We start from the raw sequence: 19,089 nt of genomic DNA on the forward strand, positions 1-19,089 counted from the left end.
TCTAAGTGTGTGGGACTGTATTCTCTATCATCCCCTACTCTTAGGGCTCGCCCCCTCCTTTGTAGGCACCTTGTTGACTTTCAAGCATCTTGGTCATCAAGGACCTCAAGCACCTTAGTCACCTCAAGCATCTTAGTCAACTCAAGCACCTTTAGTCACCTCAAGCACCTTAGTCAGTTGAAGCACCTCAAGCAAAAGCCTAGCTTGCCTAAGGTCTAAAGTACCTAAAGGTCCTAGGTCTAAGGACTTTTAGCACTAACCTTTGGAGGTCTTTAATGAAGCTAACCCTAAGGTCTTTTAAGCTCCATTATCTTCTCATTGCTCTTTGGAAGACCATCTCCTTTTTGGACCCTCAATGAGATGTAGCCTTCTCTCCCTTTGGTCTAGTGGCTGAGATAAATCTAAAAGCACATATCTATATTCTAACTCTTGTTTCCATTCATTCTCCCAAATTAAATGATCAGCTCAATATGAGAAAATCATTTGGGATAGGTAGATGTTAGATTTTATGACATACCATGAGCAAGCTCAGCCCATCGTGAATGTGGCACATGAAGTGATTTAAGTTTGTAAGTTGTAACATTGAAGGAGAGACAATGCCCATAGGTTCACTCCATCTGCATAATACTTGTGAAGGTATCTCCGTAAAGTTGAGAGGAGCTCGCATGAGACAATTTGCAAGGGGATCATCAAAGGAGATGTTGAAAGATGATGAACGCATAGTTCTTATCGCAAGCCATGATTGAGGAAAGAAATTGGTTTGCACATCCTCAAATTCATCTTCATCCAAGGAAGGCTCACTGATAAGAACTCTATAGACACTCACTCCATCCCACCATATAGAGGAAAGACAAGTAATAAGTGAAGGTAGTGGCATACTAACCTCACAAATCTGTTAGTAAAGTAGAAACAAAGTAGGCTCTATGAGTTTCCTATAGAAGCTACACTCGTGGGCCCCCCTCCCCCCTGTCCTTACCCCCCAAACTTGTCTCTACCTCTATGAAACCTGTCAAAACCAGTCCATGATGATGCGGTCCGGTTCCAAGCTCTTCCAATAGGTTCAACACACTATACAAAGCTACCTGAGATCATCAACACACTATACAAAGCATTTTTTAATTAGAAATATGGGCACGGAGCGATCAGGGTGGTGTAGTAGCAATGGTGGTGCAGCAAAGCGGAATAGAGTTGGAGGTGAAGGGGCCAAATGTAAGCCTACGATAGCATCATGAGTAGGTGAGGCACTGATGAAGCTATTTTTGTGCACCCCTTTTGACAAGGTCTTTGCCAATATGTGGGCCCTCGAGCACCAGCTTCTTTCGAATGACCACTTCCATCTCTCTCTCTCTCTCTCTCTCTCTCTCTCTCTCTCTCTCTCTCTCTCTCTCTCTCTCTCTCTCTCTCTCTCTCTCTCTCTCTCTCTCTCTCTCTCTCAAGTGCATATGGTGCAAAGGGGCTGCACAAAAAGCAACTTAGACTACTGCAAGTATCCTGAGATCCAATGACCCTCAAATTTGCTTGGCACCACTGACTAGTAAGGGAAGATAGTATGGTTGATAACATGGGGTTCTTAAGGTGGCCCCCCAAGGCAAAAAGAACTAATTGATTAGATTAGATTTGGGATGTTGGCTTGTTCTCTGCCAACGCTCTAATCCCAATTGTTAACACTCCAAAGAGTTCTTCATGTTCCTTGCATGTGTCGTAGTTGGCTCCCTGGGCTTCCTTTTCTTTGCTGTGGATTCTTCCGTCAATCACCACTTCAATGGTCTTGGAATTGGATTACAGTTGACTTTGGCCTATGTCTCTTTGGAAATCACATAGAAGCAGATGACTAATTCTACCATGTAGGATGTTGGTCACCTCAACCTCTTTATATTTCCCATTTTGGATTTTGACAAGTGTTTTTATAGCCAAGTCCAACAGTAAATTTATAGATTAGCCTTGTCTGAACGATGTTGGAGGAAGGAGAGAGAGAGAGAGAGAGAGAGAGAGAGAGAGAGAGAGAGAGAGAGAGAGAGAGAGAGAGAGAGAGAGAGAGAGAGAGAGAGAGAGAGAGAGAGAGAGATCTTCCTAAGGTGGGAAGGAAAGAAAAATGACGGGCCTGGAAGAAGACAATCTCAATTGCATGGCGAATCAGCTTTTGCCACCCAGCTTTGGCGCCCTTGCCGCCAAGGATTTCCATCGAATCATCTGAACTGGGCATAAGAGTACCATTGCTCTTCTCAACTTAACTTTGATTTTTCAATTGGAAGAAAAAAGGCACATGTGCTTATGAAAAATCATAAGGTTAGCTCTTACTAACCTCAACAATGTTTCATATTTTACCTCCTACTTAGCTTAGCTGAATTCTGATATGCTATGCAGTAAATAATCCACCCAATTCTCATTGTATAGTTGGTCATTGCATTTACATCTAGCTTCAGTTTTGGATTAGTTAAACTTGTCCACCTTTGCACATGGTGTGCAAAAATGGTGCTTTCTTTCAATTGTAAATACATAATGTCTATAGTGAAAGTAAATAGGTTGACAATGCACCTCGGCTACACCTACTTAATTCACAATTTCAAGGTCTAACATTTGAAAAAGTCTTCCTGTATAGATGCATTTTTTGCTACTAAATTAATGCTTAGGCAAGTCATTTATTGGTGGATCATCTACATTGGTGAATTTTGGTGGATATCAAATACATATATTTTTCCAAATGAGCATGGTGAAGTGAATTTTGCACTTTTAAAAAGGATCCTAGGGGAGGAGTTTATTTTGCAAACGAGCATACCAACATAGAGAGAACAAATATTCATTTACGGGTTGATCCATCTAAAGACTTTTGTCACTATACCATAGCATAGACCTCAAAACCCATAGTGTAAGGCCTCCTTCTTTCTTTTCCTAAAAGACGTCCTCCATTTCTAGTAGAGGATACCAGCTGCGATAAATTTAAAAAATACATAGAATCAAGGGAGATGCGAGCAAAGCACGACACAACACGCATAGATGAGCAAGTGTCAGCAAGGGGATGGGCAGAAGAAAAGGTCAGTGCAGAGGTTGAGGGCAGCCTTGAAACAAGAATGGGGCCTTGAAAGGTATAGGTGTAGGCATATTTGAGATAGATGGATGTGCACAGAAGATAAGGACGTAGAGGTGAGTCCAATTTTATTTTTTTAATTGCATGGGTTGTAGGTGAGAGCGTCTCAACATGGATGCTCGAGTGGTTACAGGATGCTGTTAAAGGCAATGAAAATCCATAGGTTTGAGATCAAATTTCCCTCTCTTCAATTTATAAGGATGAAATAGAAATTCCTACAATTCCCTTGAAAGGAATCAGGAGGAATCTCTGAGATAAATTGAATATAAATAAAGATGAGCCAATAGTGCGACTAGCCAATCATCAAGTGTCGACCCACTTCAAACACAACATCCTAATAAGAAACTCCATAAAAGTTAAACTTTTTTGTAAAAAAATAATAATATTGGGCCATATCCATGAAAAAGGTGAAAGTTTTCCAAAGATTCATTAGGCCACATTCTTGAAGGTGTTAGAACAAAATATAGTGCATATAATGCTACTCTTATATTATTGTAATAAAATAACATCAATATAAGTGTAAACAGTTAAAGATGCTTTATCTTGCTATGGTATTAACTAAGGGTTATTGTATGGTATCAAATGAGTGTAAAATAGGGGGATTTATAAGGCAACAATGATAAATGTAACAAAGGAGAGTCTTGTATGTATGGGGTCAAAAAGACAAATTGTGCACGCAAGTCACGTCTCCCTAGTACTACTAGTGAATCCCCCTCACCATCACATGGATACCCTCAAGGAAAATAACTTTATTGAGGGACTTGCTCATTTTTTTTTTCACTAAAAAAAACTCTCTTGCCATCTTGTAAGACTCTAAGCGCAATTATTATCTATCTTGTTAAAGCCAGCCCATTTTCATTGTTTCTTGTCACCATAGCTTTAGCATGCTATCAAAATCCCACACATTAAGTTTGGAAGAATTTGGCCACCCAAACAAATTGTGCACGCAAGTCACGTCTCCCTAGTACTACTAGTGAATCCCCCTCACCATCACATGGATACCCTCAAGGAAAATAACTTTATTGAGGGACTTGATCAATTTTTTTGTCACTCAAAAAAACTGTCTTGCCATCTTGTAAGACTCTAAGCGCAATTATTATCTATCTTGGTAAAGCCAGCCCATTTTCATTGTTTCTTGTCACCATAGCTTTAGCATGCTATCAAAATCCCACACATTAGGTTTGGAAGAATTTGGCCACCCAAGCATTTCCATCCATACTTAGCTAATTTCAAAAGCCTTTCATGCAAAAAATGATCCTAATCTGGTATTTAAGCAACTAATTTTTTCAAAAAGCCAAATCTTACCTATTTTCAATGCCTATAACCCATGTGCAGAGCCAATATTTTTTCATGCCTCCCTAGATAATAATTGTTCTTATGATCTCAATTGCCAATATTTATTCATAATTGGTTTTGGTTGGTTGCATTTTGTTTTAACGGCTTTTAATCTTTTGGCCTTTAACTTGAATTTGGAATTTTCTATCTCAAATGGAGCTTGAAAAGATTTTTACTCTGAAATGTCCTTGAGTTGCCAAATCCTGTGTGTTGCAAAGCTCACCAACTGTAGCAAAGAAAAAGACCATGAAGCAGAAGCTGTAAGAGCTTCTCCCATACCAAATGGAGAAAGAATCTATTCAAGTAGAAAAATAGACATATTAGGAGAAACCCAACAAAAAAGCACCATGTTGTAATCTTCCATGGAAGATTTAAAAGTGCCAATAGTAGCAGCGAGTGGTTGAACTTCAATTGCTGCCAAAAGAAATATATGATTAGCTCAAGATCTATAGGTCAGAGAATCAAACCAGAGACTGGGTCTACTTCCTTTTGTGAGATGCAACCTTGTGGAGTGGATCACTAAAGGGCTTATGATCTCCTCGGCTCTATTCAAAAAGATGGAGCAACATGTATAATTGACCCCACCGAGCAAGCAGCTGAAGTAAACATAAACAAAGGGTGAATCAATGTGGTCAAAAGAGAAGAAAAGAACAAGAGTCTTCACCAAAAACAATGTTGCAGTTACCTTCATACATACGATCCAAAATCCCATAGAGGATCCTACACGGCTCTTTCACAAACATTTCCATTTTAGGTATACTACACTAAACCATGTTGTAGCATCTGCATTTACTATAACTCTAAAGATGCAACTTAAACACGTTGAAGAGCACTAAGAAGAACAACAAAATCTCATTTTTAGGAGCCGATATACTCCTCATGTGAATACCCTACCACTATGTAGGTATAGCAGACAATCTACCACCTACCTCATATCATAATGTAGGGCTAATAGTCAAGGTAAAGAATGAAGAAGAAGAAGAGAAGGAATTGGAATTTTCAATATATCCAACCACAAGGTCACAAAGAAAGTTGATGCAGCCCTCCGACAACAAAGAAGAAGAAAGAGATGAAGGTCCAATGGACGAACTGGATTTTGAAGATCAACCACCTCCTGCAAAGAGTGCTCTAGGAACCTTGGATATTGAGGAAACAAGAGTTGCAAAGGGAAAAAGAAGGTGGGTAAGCAAAGTTCCAAATACTTTAAGGTGCCGCCACCAATCATAATAGAAGATCCCACCCAAAGAGCTGCAAGATTAGAACACGAAAAGGAAGCCTTTGAAAGGGAAAGGGACTTACAAGGTGATTTTAAAGATTAGGTATTCTAACCCACAAAATCCCCTTGCAGATATGGAATTTTTCTATGGTCAAGAAGAATGAGAAGAAATGCAAGAAAGAGAAGCTAACAAAGAGACAACCAGACTTGACATTGAAATGGAAGGCACCTCAATATCTATGTTTATTCCCATGGCTATATTAAAGCCGCTTTCCCCAATACAAGAAGATTCTCATGGGAAAAATATGCAAGTGGACACCTCTCAAGAGCTTCCCATTACTAAATCCAAAGTGCTAGAGAGTGGACAAGTCAAAGAGCACACTAAAGCTCAAGCAAAAGAAGACATAAAAGATATGATACAGCCCCAAAAGAGACTTAAAACGAGACAAAGAAGGAGCAACAAACAGGCTTTATAAGAAGAACCAAAGGATGACACCAAAGATGAGTAGAAGGTAGAGAAAGCCAATGCTATCACCCTCAGGGTAACCAATATGAAAGAGATAGAAGACTACCCTTGATTCGTCCATGATATCATTGAGAAAATAAAGTAGAAATGTATGCATGACAAAACAAGATCCAAGAGTATGAAGGCAATGTCCATCTGCTAGAAACTTGCATAGAAGTGACATGCTTTTTTGGATGAGTTTAGTACGCTACATGATCGACTAGTCCAATGCAAAAAAACAACATTTACAAGCTACCAACCACCAATAGGTAGAAAAAATAAACGGGGGCTATTTCACATGGAAATAAGTCATATATCACTCACTACACTCTTGTAGTTGCATGCATGATTCTCACGAAGGTACTATACAAATATGAGCACTTGAGAAGTAAAATAAGATGAAGGTGTAGCTTACAGTGCTAGAATCAAAGGTTGCTTTAGCAGGTGAGACTTCTATAGTGGGTATGCCATCCCCAATGATTACACTGCACAAGGCAAACAAAGAGGCTATGGTGAAGATGAGCATTGCAGTATTTGCAATGGTAGTGGTCTTATATGTAGATGAAGGGGGAGATGACATGTAGGGTAGCCTGGTGGAGTCTCAAATTGATACGGCTAACCCTAGTATGAATGAGTGGTCGAAGCATACCAGCTTATGGGAGTTTGCAACCAAACCATGGAAACCTTGGGGGGCGGCAGAGAATGCAATTGGTTTTTTAGTTTGTTACAGCAAAGAGAGGAAGATACATTAGAGGGAGTGAACATAACATCTAAGGTAGTGTCCAATGTGTTTGGCTTGCCTTTGGTGAAAGATTCTTCGATGATGAAGGTGACAGACCATGTCATGTGCACGAAGTGTGGAGCACCAATAGGGTTGAAGAATTTCTACATGGTGCAACATTTGGATTTGCTACATAGAAGGCATATCAAGTGGTATCTCGATCGAGTGTGTTTGATGGCAAAGAATACATATATGAGAAAAGATGCCTTTCAGCCATTATTTATAGTAGAACAGAACTTGGATTTTTCAGAGGCTATTTGTGTACAATTAGATGGACACATTTGGGTCGGCTAACTCCTTACTTAGCAGGTTTGTATGTTGTTGTTTCAGGTACCGTTGAGAAAATTCATAAGACTAAAGTGGAGTTTGGTGCTGAAAGAAATAGGAGACTTAGCAGGGTAAAAACACCGCCAAGCAAGGTGAAAATCATAGAGGTAGAGGCCACCAAAGACAGAGTCTGTAGCTGCAGGTGCAGAGTTTTCTAGAAAATAATATTGTAATCTTGTTCCACAGCAATCAATGATAAAGAAAAGAGTTTTGCTGTCTTGTCTTGGCTTGCATGCATGTTTCGTTGTTTGAGTGTTCTTTTGCTTATGTTTCACCATAGTTACCAGAGGATCAGAAGATTTTAGGCAACCGCAGGACAAATATTTCTACAAAAAATATATAACTTAGGAAATTCTAGAGGTAGAGACATTTTTGGTGAATAAAATAAATAGAAGATAGACAAAAGATACAATATTGTGGAAGTCTCATCAACAAGAATTCATTGGATGTCAAAACATAGGTTTCGAGAGCTCTTGCTTTTAGGGTCCCAAGATAAATTGACCTTCTAGTTTATGCCTAGAAGACATTGTGGAAGGGTTCACTAGGAGTTTGCAACTCAAAGAACATGCACACTCAAAATGTTTAGGACATGGTTCAAGGACCACCATGCCTTGCTCTAAGCATTTGGATGGTGATAAATGACACAAATTTGCAACCTCAAGAGGTAAACTGATTGCAAGCTAGGAGGAGACACATCCTCTAGAATGCATAAATTGTTTACATAGTGCAAAGAGTGTCAAGAGACCTCTCTAAGTTTAGAGACAACAAGATTTTGGAGTGGAGATAAAAATCAAGAAAGTCAAAGTAGGATTGATTTTGGTAGAACCATGACTATAAAGTTGGTTTGGTAGGTCATTATAGTGCTTAGTGAATTGCTTATTTTTATGTGTTAAACTAGTGGGATCAATTGCCAAGGGAATGGCAAATTTTCATGGGTTAATATTTAAGGAAATAAACAAATGGGAAAGTGAATACCTTGCAAACACATGTTTTTGATATCTTTACAAGTGTTACACATTGATTTTCAAGCTCACAAGTTGATGCATCACACCCTCCAAGGTGCACTTGTGAATGTGTAGCCTTAATGGTTTGGAAGTGGTTTGGCATACATACATGTCAAGCTTAACATATTTTTGGGGGAGAGAATTCTTTTATGGTTTGTGATCCTAGGCCTATGGTGGGAAATATTTTGTTGTTGGCATCTACAAAGCAAAGTTTAAAAAAAAAAACTAAAACTAGTTGTTAATCACTTTTTTTAATCCAATGGTAATATTAACATACGTGAGGAGTTTTATTTGATAAGTATATTTTGCAAAGAAGCACTACTATTGAATCTTACCATAGAAGAATATAGTTATATTTAAAAAAATTTGACTCAAAACTATAAAATAGATGTGTCTCCAATCAACAAAAAAACTCAAAGTGGTGCGATAACTATGCTGTAAAAGCATGTCACAAATATATTGTGTTTTGCTCGATTTTTGGTTTTCCTAGTTAGGCTTGCTCCGATTCTCGGATTCCTCACAATTGATGGAGAGAGAGAGAGAGAGAGAGAGAGAGAGAGAGAGAGAGAGAGAGAGAGAGAGAGAGAGAGAGAGAGAGAGAGAGAGAGAGAGAGAGAGAGAGATTCACCTTGTCCTATAGCATGGCACAGATAGGGCATGGCTGTGAGTGCCTTATCTTGATATTGTCGATGTTTAAATGCATTTATCTGTTGTGATTATAATAATTTATTGAATCCTATGGAGAACACTACTGAACACTTGCACATGCTTTGTGTCGAAAGACAATCCTAGGATCATTTAATGTTGATTTGTAATGCATTGGAGTATGGCCTATTTTACATAGGGATGCTCTGAGATTTACATTTTTTGCATAATGTTCGATCCTTGTATCCAGCTTGGTTTGATCGCTAGTATATTTTCCACATATAACAAATAGTATGATGATCTCACTAGAGGCCAATTACGCTCATGCCTCTTGTCTATAAGTTGATGACCAAAATGAATTCCAATCATATTAAGAACTACCTTCATGAAGGCATTCATCAATCTCAATATGGTTTCATTCCACAATGCTATATTATTGATAATCTGGCAAATGCCATCATTGGCATGTAATATACAAAATATACCAGCAAGATGTATTAGTAATGTAGATTGACATTGAAAAGGCATTTGATTTTGTGCATTGGGACTATATTGCTAACACATGGGATTTGGGCCTAAAATATCCCAAGTGGTCTTTTTTTTTGTGCACAAACCTCTACGAGTCTGCTAGATGGATCTCTCATAGCTCCTTGGCTTCTTGGATGCTCCATCCAACAAGGTTTAACAAGGTTGTCCTCTAAGTGCCTTGCCCTATGCAATTGCTACTCACCCTTTGCTTATGCATTTAAAGTACCTAGGAAGCACTTTATAGGCCCAAGCCTATGCAGATGACTCCTTGTTTATGCCCCAAAATCACATTAATGATCTACAACAAATTATGCATGTCCTGCATCTATTTGGCCTCATGGAAAGGCTCAAAATCAACTTTCATAAATCTATTGCTTTGGCCTCTCGACGAGTATGATTGGCACTAGATGTTTTGGCCATGTGAGATTGTTCCTCATCACAGCGTAGTGCGTCCTTTGGCCTACATTGGGCTAGAATATCTCAACCACATAGAGATTGGATTAAGTACTCCAACATCTGCATTCCAAGCCATTACTTTGTCATTTGAGGTCTTCTTTACTTGGGTTCAATTTTTGGATATGTGGGCCATCTGGCACCATCATAATGCTAAGATGTTTCAAGGCTCTGATGTTGATCATTTTCCCTACTTCAAAATTTTGCATGGTTTGAAGCGTTTAGGATTTATTTTGATTTCTAGTGCGTGGAGTGTCATGAACCTCTACTTTTTGTATTTCCTATTCTTGGTGAGTTTTTCCTCAATTTGAGGATTCTCACATGGGAATTAAAAAGAAATTTACAACAAAAAAATGTGTGTGTGTGTGTGTACCATGCTGTTTTTCTTTATCACCATTGACAATTAAATGATTTCCAGCTTGCATTACTTACCTCTATTGCACATAATATGGTATGCTCGGCTCTTTGTTATGCATAATCCCATCTTCTTGGGTCATCTCTTTATATATTTCAAGGGTAGAACAATTTTCTTATGCATCTTGTCTTCATTGAAGTAAACACCAGTACTTTGAGTAATTATTTTGGCTTTTTGATTCAATATCTAGTAGCTCGTCTTACTAGACTCACCATAACCAAGAAAAGTACACTTTCTTGACTTTGATTCAAGCTTGTTTTGCATTTCCTTTGGAATGGCATGACATTCACAACCCCAATGTTAAGATGTGCATACAAAGGTTGCTTTTTATAAACCATATCTCTTTTCAAAAAATAGTCTCTTTAAGCTTCATGTATTGAATAGTGAATAAGGTCAATTAGTATCCTCAACTTCTAACCAAAATCCATTAGGGGATTTGGCGTTTGATAGCAAACTACACACTTTTTTTTAAGAACACCATAACAAGTATACAATGATGCATGTCTTACATATTCACAATCATCAATTAGGACACATAAAATTCATCAAATTTTACCAGTATACTCTATCAAATCATGATCATACCCAAGAGTTTAGGTACTCTGAGAAATACATCCACTCAATACCAAAACTGTGCATTTTGTATAAGAAAACTATCAAGATAGTACTAGAAGCTAATTTCTAGATTTAGATACTCCCCACTTTAATCAAGTCACTCATTGTTTTAGAAACTTAAAAGCCAAATTCTTTTACAAAAAATACAAAATAAGCAGTCTACAAATTAGCTGCATCCTCCAAATCCATGACTATCTACAAGGTTCACAAATTCCTCTCTCTCTTTTAGTGCAAGTATAGATTTTGAATAAGTGTGGTAAATTAAATTGGGCTATGTGAGGGTTAGAAAAAAAACTCCCATTCAAATAGAGATGGATTGTAATCTCTAGAGCAATGTCAACTAGAAAGTACCTAAGAGTAGTACACTCGATTGTATACATAGACAACCACATAACATATAGAGGCTAAGTTAGCAATCAAGAGAAAGAAAGATCAAGTACATAGAGAAGTCAGGGGATAATATCTTACCATACCCATTAACTATTTCCATAGAAGGGAATAGAAAAATGAAGCTAGGAATGGATCCGATAATATATCAACATCAGATTAATCTTAAGAAGGATGTTGTCCCAGTGATTCAACAAATGAACACAATGAATCCTAATTTTGCAAAGAAAGTTAAGGAGAAATTTGATAAGTTTTTGAATGTTGGATTTACAAAACCAGTGAAAACTGTAGAATGGTTATCACCCATTGTGGGGTGCCCAAAAAGTTAAAAAAGCTGAGGATACGTGTGGACTATAAAAAATTGATTGCTACCACAATGTCAAACCGATTCCCATTACCCTTTATTGATAGCTGTTTGGACGAGGTTGTAGCCAAAGAGATGTATAGCTTTTTAACAAATTTTTTGGGTATAATCAGATTTTGATGGCTAAGGAGGATATTTTGAAAACAACATTTATTACAAAATGGGGAGCTCTTGCTTATGAGGTAATGAGCTTTGGACTGAAGAATGGGCCTCAAGAGTATTCAAAGGCAGCAAATAAGACTTTTGAACTATTCATATCTTACACATTTTATGAGGGTTTTCATGGATGAATTTTGTGTATATGGTAGAAATTCAGATCATTTGGAGCACTTGAGAAATGTTTTATCTTCTATTCGATGTTTTGGATTTCTTTGAATCCCTTTAAGTGTGCCATTGCAGTGAGAAGAAGGAAGTCGTTAGGAAATATGATTCTTGCAAAGGGTATTTCTATTGATGCTGATAAGATTGAGGCAATTCAAAAGGTACATGTACCAAGGAATTTGAAAGAGTTGCAAAGGTTTAATAAGCAGATCAAGTGGTATAGTCAAAACTTACGATACATGGCGGATATTATCGCACCATTGTCCAACCTAAAAAAGAAGAATGTGGATTTTGTTTGGGGACCTGCACATGGTAGAGCATTTAAGGTGCTGAAAAAGACGTTGGTCTTAGCTCGTATATTGTAGCCCCTAAACTGGGAATTGCCTTTTCATACGTTCGTTGACGCATCGAATGTCACATTAGGGGTTGTCTTAATGCAAGAGGTAAGGCAAGAATGGTTCAAATCACTTTATTATGCAAGTAAGTTACTTTCAACAGCATAGAAGTTACTCAATGACAAAACAAGAATCCTTGGGAATGGTTTATGTTGTGTAAAAATTTTGTCATTATCTTTTGAGAAATAGAGTAATTTTTCAGGTGGATCATCAGGCATTGTTGTGTTTTATTAGGAAACCTCAACTAGTTGGAAGATTGGCAAGGTAAATGCTACTATTGTAGGAGTTTGATTTTCTTATTGTCCATACACTAAGTAGGTTGCATGTTGTGGTGGATTTTTTAAGCAAGATGAAGCATGGTGAGCCACTTGAAGGCATTTCAAATGAGTTACCTGATGCTCATATATTTAATGCTCATGTTTAGAGTGAGATTATCCCCACCCAAGTGCATAATGAGGGATGGTATGATCAATTCTTAGCTTTCATAATGGATGTGGTGAAAAAAAGGAGGATTTTTGTTTTAAGCACTCGACCATTTTTAGTGAGTGCATGTGCATTGTATAGAAGAGAAATTGATTAGATAATCAAGCGATGTGTGCCTATTAAGGAGCAGAATGTTGTAGAGTAGCTCTTTCATCTTCTTCATTTATCAAGGTTGGCTCTCCCACTGTAGCATAGAATCTAGCTCCTCTACCTCTTCCTCTGCCCCGTCCTCTGTTTCTTCCTCCTCTTTGATTATTTCCTTGGCCTGAGTGAGACTGAGGGATGATCCTAGCAGCAACTCTGGGGTTTTATTCCTCAAGACATCTGTTCCTATAGTGTCCCATTCGATTGCATCCATAACATCTGATATTTGGAAAAGTCTGTTCTATATTTGTTGCAGTTGTTGTCCTTCATTGATTTCCTTGGTTGAAATTTCGTCTCGCCCTACCTCTGAAGTTGTTGTACTTATGATAGTTCCTTGCAGGGGGGTTTTCTTTAGCCGCAAGCAGTTAGCTCTGAGAAGGGCATCTTGAATTGATGTGGACCTCATAGCTTCTAAGCGAGTACTTAAAGGTTTATTAAGGCCATGGCAGAAGCGAGCAATCTATTTTTTTGTTGTCATCGGTGGTGCATAAAGATACATATTTGGTGTAGTATTCTTCCAAAGTAAGCCCTACCTGTTGGAGGGAAAACAATTCATTCATTCTTATAGCTTGATGTGCCGGAGGAAGATATCTTTCTTTTACTGCCTGTTTCATTCTCCCAGGATGGACTAATGGAAGGATTATCCCTACGATGTTGTTTCCACCAGGGTTTAGCATATCCAGTGAGTTGAAACATCCCCAGCATTGCCTAATTTTTTGAGCAGTTCCTACCACCAGAAAATAGTCGTCCATGGCGTCAAGCCATGCTTCGCCATCACGTTCCAAGTTAGGTCCCTCTCCCTTGAAGGTCGGGAGTTTTAATAGTAGTTTCTTCTCCTGGGTGGGAGTGTAAAGGCTTTTTGCATTGCCCTAAGATTTTAATTAATGTAATTCTTTTAGTGTTAAAGAATAAATTTTTTTGTCATGCATTTTCCAATCTAGGTATATACTTTCTTACTTAAATGAAAACAAAAATCCAACCATCAACATAATCATTCCATTGATTTACACAAAACATGACATTTTCATAAAACCATGGTATATACAAGAGTTAATACAATCACTGATTCATACTATGTACAAGATGGTAACACTCCTTTACCAAAATCTTCTTAAACTATCTGTGGATCTGACAGGGGATCAAAAAATATAACATCTTTTGGACCTCTAAACTTAGGGCCTACCCTCATGGGTCTGATCCTACCTGGGCATATAACACTAGCTACCTGATCAAATACCCACTGATTTTGAGACACTTCTATCCCATCTATAGTAATGGTCTGATCTTGATCTTCAATCCCGCTGAAAAAGTAATGTTCGATGGTTCGAAGTGTTTCGGCCCATTTGAGTCTCTTCTAGTTTAGTGCCAATCCCTCTATCTGTCCCCCATCAATCAGGAAGATTCTTCCAAACTGTGACCAGTTGATTCCTCACGTAGGAGGAGGAGAAAACATTTCATCTAGTAATTGCATGATGCTCTTGCGAAATAGGAATTTATTGGATTTGCAAGCAGCCTCAAACATGATATTGAAGATCATAAACTTTCGATAAGCGTGGCGGACATTTTCCTATATTGATAGGGAAACTCTCATTTCAAAATATACTATAATTATAATTGCAAAATTACTTATTAAACCTTCATTTTGTCAACCTTTCCCCCTAGGTTCAGGACCTTATTAACTCATGCTCTGATACCACTTGTAAAATCCCCAACCCGCCGACACCAAAAAGCGGGATGGGATCCTTAACAGGTCTCTATGCCTAATGGAAATCAGAGTCTCTAAACAAGAAAAATCCAAGGAATATACCTTTACCATTGACAATGGCTTGGGTTTATAGCCCTAGAAGGAGACCTAGTCCTGTCTCGCAGCAGCAAAAATGGGACAACATATTAAAAGTCTAAAAACTATTTCAACCCTATAACTTTCATAAATTTGGCTAAGGTATCCTCAACCAACGCTTTTTCCCCCCTAACATATGTGAGGGCACAGCCGCTGGTGGACTCCTCTTTTAGTGGAGAAGTTTTCTAGACGTTTTTAGTGCGTGGGAATGGATAGTTACCTGACTAATAAGGTCCACCCGTCCATGATTAACAACCTTAGTTAATCCCCACTTACCACCCCGCACTCACACATGATACTTTGTAATTTAATTACTACCATGTTCTTATCACAATTAAAATAATGATTCATTTTATCCTTCATAATAGAATTTCATTAACACAATCCTTCAAAGCAGTATTGAAAACATTCTTTTAGCAACAAACATCTTTAGACTTAAGACAAGGTATTGTCAATCTGAAGTAACTCTCACCAGTACTGGCTTGTCTCAAGAACACCTATACAGGGGTGAAAAACAGCACCCATTCCTTATTTATAAAAAACCGGGGTGGAAAAGACATCACCCAAAGTTTGGACGCCCATACCCCAAATAGTTGCTCATACAACTGGACGGGTCCTCTAGGATAAAAACGATATCCTAAGTAGAATCCACAAACACAGACATGCACGGGACGGGGTAAAGACTCCACGTACACGGAGGTAACCGACTCATCCATGGCTGACTCGCTATCATTACTCATCACTTAGAGTAAAATATTCCAAGGATCAGAGGTGTCTTGAAACAAGCTGTCTTAAAGATGATCAAACATTCTTTCCTATGTCAACCAATCTTAGCCCAAACAATTCTTTCCTAATTACAAACAATGCTCATTGGTTTCTTGGAAGTTACCTTCTATTTCGGTCAATTATTCCTATTCTGATTCTTACTTTTTTTATACTTCCCACTTGGGACCTGTAAGCCATCTGTTGGTGCGTTGGTGCCTGAAGACTCTCCTCCGTAGGCCTACTACTAGCCCAGCCTCATGGTCATGGGACGCCCTAGTCATTTTGTGCGTTGTATCTTCCTCATCGAACTCAGGATTTCCTCGGGTCCTCTTCAGAGCCATAGCGGTAGCCTTATAAAAGGATATTTAATCGATTAGAGAATCAATTGAATAATCTCTCTTATTTCTTTTACCCAACAATACAGATTTTTGGACTAAGTAAATATCTTCAATAAATATTTGGGTGATAGTATTATTGTGCTTCCGTAATTATCCCATAATTATTGGAGCTATTTTACTAATTTCCCTATCTTCAAAAATACCCTAGCTTGGCTTTAGTAATTTATGGATTACTTTTTTTCTTGTGGAATATTTATCCTAGGTAGATCTTGATGTATTATAACCCTGGTAATTATCTTGCTAACTTATAAATTGATTTACTAATTTCCCTTCTCAATTTACAATCAAAACTAAACAATATTAGCTAAGATAATTAGCTAAACTAATTATTTGATCTTAAGATAATTATCCCGACTTCCTAATTCTATTTACCATCTCTCAAAATTACTATGTAATTACATAAATCAATTTATTAATTTTCCCTTTTAATTTTATGATTAATATTAGCTAAGATAACTAGCTAAATCAATTATCTGTACATTATCTATTTATCTCCAATTCCTAACAATGATTTTTATATTTGGTAAATCGTATATAATTATCTAACATGTTTTTCTAATTTCCCCCTTTAATTTATAGCTAGAATTAGTATAATCTGACTTAGATAAATAGCTATTCTATTTTCCTAGCCTCAAGATAATTATCACCACTTATATATCATGAAGTTAACTTTGATAAATAGTACATAATTATCTAACATGTTTTTCTAATTTCCCTCTTTAATTTATAGCTAGAATTAATCTAATCTGACTTAGATAAATAGCTATATTATTTTTTTAGCCACAAGATAATTTTCACGGATTCTTTAACATGTAAACTAACTCTTTTTAATAGCACATCATTACCTAACATGTTTTTCTAATTTCCCTCTTTAATTTATAGCTAGAATTAGTCTGATCTAACTTAGATAAATGGCCATATTATTTTTCTAACCTCAAGATAATTATCACGAATTTTTTTACATGTAAACTAACTCTGATAAATAGCACATAATTATCTAACATATTTTTCTAAATTCTCCTTTTCATTTATGGCTAAAAATAATTAATTTCTCATTAATTAAATACTTAGATTAATTATCTATTAATGAGTAATTTACCTTGTGTTTTTAATAGTATTTTCTAATTTTGATAATTAACTTAAGAATTTTTTAGCTAATTAAATAGGTTTCCCATAAGTTTTTTGATTAAAAACAGTTAATTTTTGCCTAATTAATTGCAAAAACTAATCAAAACATTAATAGATGATTTTCTTAGTATCTTGATAGTCTAATACAACTTTGATAATTATCTTATACTAATCTAAGTTTAGTTAGTATAATTACCTTTAATTTATGACCAAAAAGATTAATTTTATCCCTAATATATCTTAATAATTAATTAGCTTCATATCCCTGATCTTAATCCAAGTAAGCAACAAAATATTAAGAATTAAGAGAGTAATTTAGAATGTAATAAATTTAATCTTCTTAATTAATTGAATTAATTAAGAAAATATAGGTAAATTAGCATAATTTTGCTAATTAAAAAAGGATTAAGTTAATTATCGTGGATAATCAAATAGAGTTTTTGCTCTCTAGTGATTTTTTAGTAGAGTTTTGTCTAGGTGAGAGAAATGACTAGGACTCCGAGTTTGAACTTTTTTGTGAAGAGGGGGGCCTATTTATAGGTTTTTAGGGTTCATAGGCTGCTTCTAGCATTTACTTGCACATCAAGGTAGTCCCCAGCCTTCCCCTAGCGCCATCTGCTGCTGATTCCAGCCTGGGCAAGTTCATTACTGCCCCACACAACCCCCAGATACACAAAATCAATTTTTGCTATTATCTAGCCTTTTCATGATTAATTTATTAAAATATCTGTAATTATTCTGTAAATATCTAAGAACTTTATGATAAACATCTTTTGCAGTAATGATTACTAAAACCTTATAATTAATTTAATCCACAGTGTAAACTTCCAGGGCCCATAACTATGCCAGTTTTTATTGGAATTTAGATCTGAAAATTTCTAACCATAGTAAAGTCATGATTACGGTTCCAAAAATACCAATATTTGCCACGTTTGGACAATTCTACATTGCTTTGCTCCAAGGCTATCTTCATCTTCTTCATTTATCAAGGTTGGCTCTCCCACTACAGCATAGGCTCTACCTCCTCTACCCCTTCCTCTGCCTCGTCCTCTATTTCTTCCTCCTCTTTGATTATTTCCTTGGCCTGACTGAGATTGAGGGATGATCCCAGCAACAAATCTGGGGTTTTGTTCCTCAAGACATCTGCTCCTTTAGTGTCCCATTCAATTGCATCCATAACATTTGATATTTGGAAAAGTTTGTTCTATATTTGTTGCAGCTGTTACTGTCCTTCATTGATTTCCTTGGTTGAAATTTCCTCTCGCCCTTCCTCTGAAGTTGTTGTACTTATGATAGTTCCTTGCAAGGGGGGTTTCCTTCAGTCGCAAGCAGTTTAGCTTTGAGAAGGGCATTTTGAATTGATGTGGGCCTCATAGCTTCTAAGCGTGTACTTAAAGGTTTATTAAGGCCCTGGTAGAAGCGAGAAATCTGTTTTTCTGTTGTCATTGGTGGTGCATAGCGCCGTAAAGATACATATTTGGTCTAGTATTCTTCTAAAGTAAGTCCTAATTGTCGGAGGGCAAAAACTTCATTCATTCTTATAGCTTGATGTGCCCGGAGGAAGATATCTTTCTTCTAAAGTAAGTCCTGACTGCCGGAGGGCAAAAAATTCATTCGTTCATTCATTCTTATAGCTTGATGTGCCCGGAGGAAGATATCTTTCTGTTACTACCTGTTTCATTTTCTCCCAGGATGGACTAATGGAAGGATTATCCCTACAATATTGTTTCCACCAGACTTTAGCATCTCCAGTGAGTCGAAACATTCCCAGCATTGCTTGATTTTTTGAAGCAGTTCCTGCCACCAGGAAATAGTCATCCATGGCGTCAAGCCATGCTTTGGCATCACGTTCTAAGTTAGGTCCCTCTCCCTTGAAGGTCGGGAGTTGAACCTGTTTTAATAGTAGTTTCTTCTCCTGGGTGGGAGTGTAAAGGCTTTTTGCATTGCCCTGAGAT

Source organism: Adiantum capillus-veneris, chromosome 18, assembly GCF_014529385.1.
Source record: "Adiantum capillus-veneris isolate H3 chromosome 18, ASM1452938v2, whole genome shotgun sequence".
Lineage (NCBI taxonomy): Eukaryota > Viridiplantae > Streptophyta > Polypodiopsida > Polypodiales > Pteridaceae > Adiantum > Adiantum capillus-veneris.